The following is a 12,910-nucleotide window of genomic DNA, read 5'->3' on the forward strand; positions in this document are numbered from 1 at the left end:
CCCCAGCCCTTGGTTGTGGGATGGGAGCATTTTCCTCTTTATAAACTAACAGTGTTTCCTGAAATCCAGGTCTGTGCCCAAACTTCTATCATTTCTTTTCTTTTTCATGCAAGTCATATCCGCCTTTTCCTGACAAAACAGAACACTTGCCGACTCAACTGGATTTAGAAGATTAGAGTCGCTCACCTGGTGCATCTGTGTGTTACTAGGAGTAGCTACAGTGTGAAGGTGTGAAGGGTTGTCCGGATGCGGGCAGTACCACCCCCTAGGCCAGGCGTGGATGAAATAAACGGGGAGTGAGGAAAAGGCAGCTTAGCTCAGGAAGGTGCCAGCTCTGCTTCCTGGCCATCAAGGCATAGCTGTTCCGATCCCTCGCTCCTTTCACACCGTGAAGAACTAGAGTTCCTAGGAGCAAAATAAGTCCTTCTCTAAGTTGTTTCTAAGGTGTCTGAGCACGGTGGGGGAAAAAAAACCAATCTAATGCATCCTATTGCAGGTCTCCTGGCTTGTGTCTGCATCTGCTTAGATGGGGACAGGGCAGTCATTTTACTATAAATAAATGATCGAGTACCTCAGCATGTAACAAGGTGCCGTGAAGGAAGCTAGAAGGATCTGATGCTCTCGATGCCGTTGCTCCTGTCCCCAGTAAGACCCAAGTGAGCATGCGCGTACACAAGAGAAAGGAAGCAAACATGCTGGATGCTCTGTGCCAAGGGGTTGGGTGAGCACATGATCTGCCCTCAGGAGACCAGCTGAAGCAAGTGGTTACAGACACGGGCCTCTCGTTCTCCTCAGACTCCAGGCTTTGAGGCAGAAAAGGTCGGGTGTTGGTGCCATGGGAAGCCTGAATGCAGTAAACCCCCTGGGCCCACATCGTCTCCCTGTGTGGCATGGAAAAAGGGACCTTGGAACTCAGACAGTCACTCCAGCCTGGGCAAGACTTGTAGAGGTACTTCCTGAGGCTTGTTCTAGAGCCAGCTCTAGCAGGACAAGAGTAAGAAGCCGAACTTCTGTGACCCAAGAAATCTCAGATGCTCACGGCCCTGAGTCAAGCCACACAGGATCTCAAAGCTCCTTTATCTAATATAAAACCGAATACTGAGGTTTCTCCTCAGACTGTATCAATCTTTCGCCTCACTCCACATTCCATTCACAGGGTGAGGTGACTGTGTTCAGAAGAAGGTGTGATGTCATAAGGAAGGAATCTTGCCATGGCTGCAGATGGTAGCTGCTTCCTTAGCCAGGCTGCATCCCAAGGAGACAGGAGCAGGAACGGATCTCGATGCCAAGATGTACTAATAAATTGATTTCCAGACTGGCAGCTGGTTCCTAAGTACCAGACACCCTGTGATTTTAGCAAATGACACATTTGTTTAACCTGGTGTCCTCAAATAATGTATAAACATGTGTTAGATTGAAATCTTGCACACTTGGCACAATTAGATGGGCAGTTCAATGGAATTTCAAAGACAACGCCATAAATGACATGAAAATAATACCCTATCATTCCCAGAGCTCATTCGTGAACATTTTCCTTATTGGAAATTCAAATGCTTTAAAAATGCGATAAACAGGCTTGTCGACGGGCTGGAGAGACGGCACACATGGCTCGATGTGTAATAGCTTCCTGCTCTTAGAGAACCACCTGAATTGGGTTCCCAGAACCCACAGCCTTCTGGGACTCCAGCACCCTTTCTGGCTTCTATAATCAGGCCCACACATGTGGCATGCACTCACACTAACACCGACACACAAATAAATAAAAATAAACATACAAAAGCAAGCTTTTGGGATCTGCATGCCTAGATCTTTGCTGATTTTTGCTGATCTGCGGTATTTTCCTGCCGTTAAATAAATGATTGTATTTGGTGTATTCTTACAGCTTTCCACTATTTTAAGCCATGTTAAAGTCCACATCTTTCTCATGCTTTGACAGTTCTGCCCACAGTCTCTTATGGCATAAGTCAATTCAAGCTAACCCTCCCCTGAAGTAGTTCTGGTTTTATTTATAAACTCAAATGGTCCCCAGGTTCCTCACCATGTGGCCATTGATTTCAGTGTAACACAGCACAGGAGACCCACGACCCAACTCTCAGAGGAGGAAAGGGGGAATCTCATTGTTCTCCAACCCTAGACAAATAACTACAGGCAACTAAGGATGCTGAGGGTGAGGGAAATAGTCTTCTCTAGGGAAGAGGCCCCTAATGGATTATCTAAACCCAAATGGTCAGCCCTGAGCTTATATACATATAGGTAACAATATATGGTCTTAACAGAGAAAGAGAGAAGAATTAATAAAAAGGAGGTCATGAATATGAAAAGAAGAAGGGGAATCATGGGAGGGGTGGGAGGGAGGGAAAGGAAGAGGGAAATGAGGTTATTATATTTTAATTTTTAAAATAAAATAAAATTCAAGAGTATCTCTTTTTAAGTAACAAGTCTTTTTTGGCTACTCTCAATTTTTTTTTGTTTTTTAGCTTCTGGCAATTTGACTGCTCACGTCTGGATGGCAGAGTCCTTGAAGTTCTCTTACTGCGTACTGAGTCAGCGTCCTGGATCAGCACTTCCAGCTCCTTCTTCAGTGTGGGAAATATCCATTCATGAGTTTCAAGATGCCTTCTGCTTCTTGCTTCTCATTCTGAAATTCCAGTAATGGTGTTTCACAGATCCCTTAAATCTTGTTCTCTCTCTCTCTCTCTCCACACACACACACACACACACACACACACACACACGCTTAGATTTTTGTTCTTTCTTCCCTCAGAGTTTATTTACCCTGACCTGTATTCAAGTTCTCTATTCCCTACCTGTATTTTTAGTTTTCTCTTAAAGTTTCCATCAAGTCTTATTTGAAATATTGTACTTTTAGGTCAATGATTGATTCTTGATGTATTTATATTTTCTATCTTTCTCCATCTTTTCTCACTTTGTGTATCCTTATTATCCTAAACTCAGACAAATAGTTTGAGTGCTATTTTAAATGTTAAGAGTTGAACAGAGGTCCATCAGTTATTTCCATTCCGTTGGGGTTTCTAAAGACTTGTGTTCTTCTTTGTCTTGGAAGATGTTGTGTAGTTAGGTCTTCTTGACATTCCATGTTGACTGCTACATATCAGAAGACAGACTCACCCTCCCAATTCTGTCCCATTGCCTCTGTAAGGCAGACAGACCTCACAAAATCAGCCCAGCCAGAGAGTCTCTTGTGTTGTAGAATATTATCTTAAGGTGTGTTACTTTTGTTTATGCTCTGGAACATTTGTTTAACAATGCAAAGATGTGTTTGATTAAATAAAATTCACATGAGGTCTGGAGGTTGCATCAGCAACTGACAGGAAGTTATAGGAAGGAGCCAGGTGGAGAAGGGTTTATAAGGAAGGGGGCGGCAGTAAGACTTCATGGGAGACTCAGGGAGGTGAGCTGCTTGCTATTCAGCCTGAGAAGCAGGATTCTACCTCAACCTTCAGATCTTGAGCTCTTTAGTGGGTCAGGGATTTAGACACATTCTCTTAGTAGCTTTGAAAGAGTCGGTGCCTGAGGGAGCAAAATTTCCTCAGACTGAGGCTCTTGTGGTCTAGCCCCCGCTGGTAGTGGCAGAGTTGTATCCTAGTCAGAGTTTACTGACTAGGATAGCCTTAGCTTAAGAGGCAGAAGCCACTAAAAAAGAGGACAACACTCTTTTCCAAACCGACGTCTTTGTATTTTGTGTCCTCCACAAAATTAGGACAAGCCACATCCTGTTAGTGCCCCAACAGGATCAAGTGTTGAATTCATCTTTAGAAGTTGGGTGTAAATGTGTGGTTTAGTGCATTCTATCCTCACGGGGAAGCTGGGAGCTGGAGCATATCTCCCTCTGAGTCATGGGGAGAGTCTAGGGAAGACAACCGCACCTTTGCCCCACCCCCACTGTGCCACTGTGCCCAGGGCACACAGCCACTAAACTTGTTCTCCTGGTCAGGACCCACTCCACTTCTGTGGTCTAGGCACCCTGGGGTTTCCAAAGCTCTGCGGTGGAGAGGGATCTTGAGGAAACAGTTGTAGGAACTGTGAAAGGCCCAAGCACACGTCTTCCCAGAAGGCCTTGGGAGCTGTGTGACGGACATTTCATTCTAGCCGTGCTCTGGGAGCTCTATGGCTTTTCTGTCCTATAAACACTATGATGCAGGCGTACAGAAGCGACACCTTTAGGTAAAGTACACAGACCCTTCCCAGAAGGACCCAGAAGCAAGGCCTTTTAGCCCTGTTTCTAGCCCCGCTCTCTAGAGCATCATCTTGTAAAGAACTGGCGTATCCATTTAAAACTTCTTAGTTCACTATGATCCAGGGAAACTCACAAATGCCAAGTTCCTTCTGCTCCTAGACCTGGAGGATTTAAGAGCCAAACCCTCCTAGACAAACCGGAAAGTCTGTGCCCGACTCCTCTTCAGGCAGAGTCTCAGCTGGGGCCCCTTACTGATCATAAGGCATGGTGCCCTGGGAGAACTGTGTTAAATCTGTTAATGAGGTCAGGCTTATGGGAATGGCGGCCACCTCTGTCCTTCCGCAGCTTCCAAATGCTAGGTAATGACAGCGGTAGCCTGTGGGGAGCTGCTTGCTATTAACTATGCATTTATTGAATTCTGCCCTGGGAATGCATTTCTGTATTTAATGTCTGTCATAAAAATATTTGAGGAAAGATGGTTAAATGTCAAAGTAGTTCTGTGTTCCGAGACTCCTGAGTAAATAATGAGCTCACGAATTAAAGAAAACCTGTAGCGATGTGAGAGTCTGCAGGGTAGACGAGCGTTTTCACTGAGTGGCATCCACAATGGTCTACTTAGAGCCACCATGCTTGAGGGAAACAGAAAACTAATTAATCCCAAGGGGGCGGCCACCTCCAGGACCCGCACTGAAAAGCGGCTTCACTCAGATTCAACAGGATCAATTACTGTGTAGCAAAATCAACAGTCACTGAGCGGCAACTCCCCCTACCGATCACACCGAGTATTGCAGCATAGCTTACGTGAGCCGCCCCAAGGTCAAATCATGCAGGCTCCACCTGCCATCTCAGCGCATGCCTGAAGCAGCTCCCGGATGATCCTGCTTGCTTGATATTTTACTATTATTTCCTTTCTTTAGAAACTGTAATAAGACCTGGACAAATTTAAAAGCTATCTGTACACCAACAAGAGTACAGCCGGGCGGTGGTGGCGCATACTTTTAATCCCAGTACTGGGGGTAGTGGGGGGCGGGGGCAGAGGCAGGTGGATCTCTGTAGTTCAAGGCCAGCCTGCTCTACAAGAGCTAGTTCCAGGACAGGCTCCAAAGCTACAGGGAAACCCTGTCTCGAAAAATGTCCAGAAGAAAAAAAAAAAAGAACCTGAAATAGAAAGTGAATCGTCCAGAAGAGAAAAAACCAGGGAGAAAGCCAGTGCCCAGCACATTTGTTTAAGACCAAGGACTCTTCTTTAGGATCAGGTAGAAAAGCTGATGCTAACTTTCTAGCATCTAAACATTTCCCTCTAGTTTTATCATGATATAATTGACAAATAAAAGTCACATGTACATTATATATTATATATACATACACATATATATGGTACACATCTCAATGTTTTGATAACTATGAATCTGTCGCCATAATTGAGCCCATTAGCAGAATTACCCCACCATAGCTCCTGCATTCATTTCCACTGCCTTTTTTATAATGAATAAATGTTAGCATTTAAATGACTTCATGGTTTTAAGGAAATCACTGCCTGGTGGAACCCATAACTGCGATTCTGCAAAGAAACTTCCTTTTCTTCAGCACACATCCCTGCAAAGAGGTTGCAGGGAACTTTAGCTAACGAGGAAAAAAGAGAAACGCTATGGCTAGCATTGTGCAGTAGGATGTAGATATGAAACCTCAGAAAAAAATATTTAAAGACCTGAATAAGCAAATGACACTATCTGAAAGGAACTGCGAGTCTTCTGTGTCAGCAGATCTGGCAGAAGCCGAGCTCTTTGTGGCCCCAGTGTGTACCAGAGGGGCACATGGCACAGATGAGACTATCTCCCTTTCACAGTCGCCTGGACATGTAGCCTCAAGGAATATGTGGCCTCAAACATGAAAAACCAAGGGATAGCAAGGGAAGGATGCTTATCCTGCCATGTGCAGATACAAGAAATCCTCAGGTTCCCCCAGAGCCTGCCCTGATCTGATAAAATGTACAAAGTGCAGAAAAGTCAGCACATTCAATATTCAAATGACTAAGAATAAACATCCCTTGGAGGGATTAAAAACCCATTAATATGGAAATTTAAAAATATGGGACCAGCACTGAATGGTCATGCTAAACAGAGGCACAAGGTATGAGGACAAATGGTTGGGGGAAGGAGAGAGCATCGAAGTCACTCCACTCACACAGAAGCCTCTTCTTGTGACATGAGCCGGAAGCTAGGGGACCAGCAAGCTGACTTAGACAGGCAGGACCAGGAGAAGAAGGGGGCTGGAGTCCCCTGCACAGCAGGGTGGGTACAGACTCAACAGAGAAAAGCAGAAGGGCTGTGGCATTCCAGCAGCCTAAGGGTTAGCCATGAAGTAAGTGATGGGCTGTGTTGAACTAAATGCCAGGCTTTAGCAGGATAATTCACCGAGTGGTAGCAGGCCCTGGAGGGTACTGTGGCTGGGGCCCAGCTTTAAGATGAGTGTGTAGGGCTAGGGGAAACCAGATGCAGAAGGGCAGGGACAGAGTTGTGAACATGGTTTTAACAAGGGCTGGGTGGGTTGGAGTTAGACTGTGGTGGAGGAACAGATAGTATCGGTGGCATGCAATAGGGAGTTCCAAAGGTTCTATCTTGTCTCCAGAATGCCACACAGCTCTGAAGACCAGCATCCCAGAGCTCACTAACCAGAAAAGCCATTTAAACAACATAAACTTTTATAAGTTAAAAAGAAGTGTCTAAGCAAGAAGGAACATGCATGTCTAAATGGTATCTTGTAGAGAGGGCACATGGCAGATTAGAAATTATGTTTAAGACGATGATGATGATGATGATGATGATGATGAACTGGCTGCCACAAACACAGCTTCCTCATCTTCAGAAGCCAGAATACATGAGGAAGGAGCCCACTGCCTTTCCCTTTATGAGGTCATGCTCTCAAACACAGCAGGTGGGATGATGTAGAGAAATCCCTCCTAAAAGGATGTTGGTTGCTAGGACCCTGGTATTGGTAGCTGCAGGGCATGAAGCCCAGCAACAGAAATGGAGGAGCCAGGAATAGGGAAAGAAGATGGCTGTCCTGGGTTCGCTGCCACAGCTCAGATACAATAAACTTAAACACAGGTTGCACAACCAGAAAATATAACCAGAGCTTCCTCCAGCAAGGACGCCTCCTAAAGGTGCCATAATAGTTCCAAACGGTGCAGCCAACTGGGGACCAAGTGCTTAAACAAATGAGCCTGTGCAGGGCATGTCTTACTGAAGCCCCCACAGACTGCAAACTCAAGGCCCCTCTGGAAGAGCCAACATGCTGGCCCAGAGGGCCCACAGTGAGACAGAGAGGCTCTGTAAGACGGCATAGGAGAGATGGAATTCACAACTTAAGACAGGGAAAAAATGAATTGGAGTTCATTCCCAAGGAAAGCAAGAAGGAAAGCAGAAATAATTGGCTAGAACATACAGAAATCCTGAGGATGGAAGACAAGAACAAATGCTGGCTTCTGAAAATAACGAGCAAACCCAAATATTGGCAACCATGATTACAGACCATGTAGCACAAGTCTTTTAAATGTTTAACTACAAGGAGAACACAAAACGTTAAAGCACAAGACAAGACCACGAGATCCAAGTACGAGTTTGTCAGACTTATACAAACTGAGGACTTTACAAATGTTATTCTAATTGTCTTGAAATAAACATTCAACTATTTTACAAGCTTCTGTGGGAGCAAGTCACAAAAGAATGTAAGTTCCATACAATACGACGTCTACCAAACTTCAAGGAAGATGTGATCTGTCCTTAATGTCCACGAGCAGCAGTGACTGAGCTTTCGATATGGGACTTATACACATGAACGTTGCTAGTATTTGTGAATGATCTGGTGGCATTTCTTTGTAAATATAGTCTGTCCAAACAAATACCTGCTCTAGGACCTCAAGAACGGCTTGACATTGGGACATTCATAAGCATGATTCACTGTCACATAGGGAAAGCAGCAACTAAGAAAAGTGGTTTTTCCATAAACCCTGGTGGAAATGACTGGCGGTACCCACCCCAAGCATATCCTGTGGAGCGTCACCTGCAGCAAGCACAGGGAGTAGCCACCGCCACATGCTTGGCTCTGAGACACACCTCTCCTCCCCATCATCACCCTGGCGATTTAGTTCACAGATGCATCAAGGAAAATGTAATTTCCTGTGTGGTGGTGGTGCACGCCTTTAATCCCAGCAGTCAGGAAGCAGAGGCAGGCAGATCTCTGTGAGTTCAAGGCCAGCCTGGTCTACAGAGTGAGCTCCAGACAGACTTCAAAGCTACATAGAAAAACCCTGTCTTGAAAAAAAAAGAAAAGAAAAGAAAAATGAAAACTTTAGTTTATGCGAACTGAAAAATATTTGTTTGAGGACAACATGGTTGTTAGCCTGAAGAAGGCAAGCAAACTTGCTAGTCATCCGAACGGACGTAGGAGGAGGGTGATAGAACACACCACTAACCAGAGCCTTTCCCTGCTCTCATCTGCAACCAAACAGGAGAAACCAAAGGGACTCTGTATTTGTCAGACCACGACTTCAACTCAACAGCGTCTCCAAGAGCAGATCGGGAAGACCTGGTGAAGCGCGCAGGCTCGTCCAGCCACTGTCATATCTGCACCTTAGAAACTTCTCACCAAGATGCCAGCAATACTGCTCAGTTAATGCTCTTTTCAACGTCAAAAAACATGAAATAGCACGTGTCTTTCTCAGAAGGAAAATAATAGAGCCACACATGAAATCAGAGGACAAAATGGGTAAGAGAACTTTACATGTCAATTTCAGGTACAATGCAGCAAATTCTAAAATCAAGAAAGGGAAGGCAAAAAGGGCGAGTTTTTAACTGCAACTTTGTGTGTGTGTGCATGTGTATGCATGCGTGTGTGTGCGCACACGTGTGTATGTGTGCATGTGTGGTACACACTAGCCCATATCCAAGCATTGAGATTATTATAAAACTATAAAATGTAAGTAGACCCATAAGGAGGCGGGGGCGAGGGAGCCTTTCTTTCTCTTCTTGTGTTACAGCATTCTGACTAAAAGCAGCCTGGGGAACAAGGGATTGATTTTTAACTTACAGTTCCACATCGCAATCTATCACTGAGGGAAGGAAGTCAGGGCAGGAACTCAGGCAGGAACCTGGAGCTAGGACCATGGAGGAACGCAGCCACCGTTGCTCCCACGGGCTTGCTCAGCTACCTTTGATGAACAGCCTGGGCCCACCTGCTAGAGAACAGCTCTCAGGAACTCAGCTGGTGGAAGGCTCTCGTGTCCTGGGTTTATGGCCGGAGCACTAAATACCTGACACAGATTTGGTACGTGCAGGTCCTCTCCCGAGCTTCTTACCCACGCTGACTGTCTCACCTGGAGAATTCTTCGTGGACAGTAACAAACAAAACTCACCTGGGCACAGAACAGGACCAAACAACCTCTGGGCTGCACACAACAGTCTGATATCTCCAACTGATGAAGCCAGTTTTTGCTGTAAGAAACGGTGCCCACCTCCCACTTTCAACATTGCTCAAATGTGTGCAGAGCAGAGATTCCAGACAACGCTACCTTGGTACTGAGGACCGTTCTGCTTGCTGTCTCTCGTGCTGAGAATGGCTGATGCAATAGAGGCTTGCCTTCACCCCTTAGGCAGAGGCAGAACTGGTTTTTTTATTCCCCAAAAGACTGAGTCAGGTAGCCACAGAGGAGAGGTGGGTGTTGTCACAAGCGCTCTTTAAGCAAGTAGTGTAGCAGACACAGAAGGACTTCTATTATCTGTTCTTCTTTCTCAGCATTTCGAAGGTAAGGCATGAACATGAACCTGCCTGCGAGTTTATTTCCCTTTGAGAAAATACTAGGGACATTTCCAAAACAGAGCAAGAGGACATGATTTCCTTAGGTGGCTGAAAGCTCTGCATCCTGCCCTGCTGGCCAGACCACTAGGCTCCAAACCTCTGGCTGCACAAAACAGCCTCCCCAAGTCTTCCACAGTCGAGACTCAGTACTTTCCTGCCACATAACCCTCCCTGGGCCTCAACAGGCCAGCATATCTGCACAGGCCTTTGCAATCATGGTGCCATAACTGGCAGAAGACAGTCTTGTTTCCCTCCTGAATTCTAGACATGTCTGCCTGCTGTAGGCCCATGGGTCATCTCCACTGTTTCAAAACCCACATAGGCACCTGTTTGAGGCTTCTGCCTTGCTGGCTCCTTTGTTATGGGTATGGCTCCTCCGAGTCAGCCTTATGCAGATCACCAACCTGCCTACTATGGTCAAACCTGAACTGTTTATCATCTGTTTTATCCTGTGAAAGCCAGGGACCAGTTATTCTTTACCACCATGGTGGCCCGGTTTTGATGGTTTAATTAGGACATGGGGAGAAACATAAAGAAAAGGTAAATGGGCAAGGGTTGCCATTGCTGCTGGCGTAGGAACCAAGTACAGCTTATTCTTATGGAGCATCTCTGGGACAGGCAGCCAGGAGATGGCCAGGCAGCCACACTCGGCCCTTAGTCCATCTCAGTCCACAGCAGGTCCGAGACATACCTTAGAAACCACTGAGCATCGGATAGTAAGAGCCACTGGACGGGAATACGGAGGGAAGACGCAGCATTCAGAACAGTTACTGAGGTCCACTGATGGGCTGGGGGGGGACAGGGTGTGTTAGAGGGGTCCAAGGTCATGGAGCAGAATCCCTGTGTATAGGATGTGGTTTAGCTTAAGATGCATCGGTTCCGCTTTCTACAGATAAAAAAACTGAGCCACAGAAGACATGTCATCTAGGTAAGGCTGCCTATGGGGTAAAAATCCCTGTGCTGGGAGCTGATCGTGTATTTACAGCATTGAAAGAAACAACGTTTGCACATCTGGAGAAGTAGGAGAGCCTCTATATCAGAACACAAGCAGAGAGACCAATGCAATTGACGGTAGCAGGTCATGTCGGGTACTAAGCGACCGGTGACTTCTTTGGAGTCACACCATTAGGGGAACTCGGGCTTCTTTTATAATTGTCAACCTACCGTTGAATGTGCTCCTTCACCGTTACACTCTGATGAACCCTTTTAACAGGCTCTGGTTAAAAAATATGGCCGCAGTTCTGCAGGCGAAATGAGTCTAAATAGGAACTTAATCCACTTGACGCCCGTGAAAAATGAGACTATCATCTGTGATCTTTCATCCAACTCGCTACTTAACTCAAAGAATCAATTAAAATGTTTGTGAAAGATGGCCAAGTTAGCTGTGTTTGATCGTTACAGAGTGGGGAGGGTGTTGGGGTTCTGGTCCTCTGGGTACCGCCCCTCCCAGATGCGATCCATAGGCAGAGACGCTGAAGGGCAAAGAAGGACTCCTGGGCTCACAGGTCCCCAGAGGCCCAGGAAGTCCTGACTCAATTCCCATCACTGTGTGATAGTGTTGCCATGTCCAGAGCTAACAGGAAGAATTCCAATGTTGCGATTTACAGCTTTGAAAAATGAGGGAGCCTGCCGCCTTTGTCGTGACTCTCTGAAACATGGGATATTTAAAATTCACACCCCAGACTTAATGCAGAGATAGATCACACACTTTTATGGCTTGGCTGATGCAATGTGAGCCTTGAAATATCTCACAAGGTGTGTTTTATTCCTTCCAGTGTGAGTCACGTGAAGATTAAGACGCTGTATTATTGCCTCCAAACGGCCTGCTATTTCCTGGAAACAGTAATTTGCCAGACCTGTCCTTGTTGCTGGGCTAAGTCTAATGCCTTGAACAATCTCCATTCTCTAAGTGATGGGTTTGCACCAGGTAGCTAAAATTGAGTGTCTCACTGCCACCTAGTGGCTACTTAAGGAATGACCACAGAAAGGCTAGCCGGTGGGTTCCACTTGCCTAATTGAGAAACAAGAATTTTATAGACTAAAAACTAGCATGTCTGAGGGTGCCACTATTTTACAACTCCAAAAAAATAAATAAAAGCATAGAGAAGGGAACCAGCTCATGCCATGTTTCCCCTGTCCTCCATACGTGTGCCATGTGTACATGCACATGAACAAAAACAAAAACAACATAAAAAGGCTTTTTTTGAGAAAATAACATCCGTCTGAATACGTCTGAGCCTGTATGTGAAGCAAATTGTACAATGAAATCTAACACAGCCTTGAGAGACCCAGCAAAGCCAGCTTCCTGTGAACTTGCGCTCCAAGCCACAGCTGAGAGACTGGCTGGCAACATTGATGCAGTTGTCTCTCTCCTGTAGATGAGGTGGGCAATAAGATGACCCGGCTCTGGGAGAAGATGCTTAGCCAGCCCCTCCCCCTTTGCCCTAGTCTCAGCCAATGATGGTCCGCTTATCCCAGGCCTCACTATGTGCAGCCCCTACCCCAGAATCACGTCTTGTGGGTTTGGCGTGGGTGTGCGCCCCAAATGTCAGGCTATCTAAAACCAGGTGTTGTGACCGGTTCCCAGGAAAAGCAAAGGTTATCTACAAACACACTCAACAGGCTAATCTGTTATTTTTCTTGTTGCTTTGATGATGATGATGATGATGATGATGATGATGATAATAACAATAATAAAAACCCTGAAATCTCAAGGATTTATTTTGGTTCATGGCTTGAGAGGAGTCCATCGTGGCAGGAGAGGGAGAGAGTCCACTGAGACTGCGGGTCATGTGGCATCCAGAGTAGGAATCAGGCAGTGAGTGCTGGCGTTCACCCCACTCTCTCTCTTTTTTA

The sequence above is a fragment of the Microtus oregoni genome, unplaced genomic scaffold (genome assembly GCF_018167655.1).
Source record: "Microtus oregoni isolate MIOR12 unplaced genomic scaffold, Mior012 000024F_ref0000369, whole genome shotgun sequence".
Classification (NCBI taxonomy): domain Eukaryota; kingdom Metazoa; phylum Chordata; class Mammalia; order Rodentia; family Cricetidae; genus Microtus; species Microtus oregoni.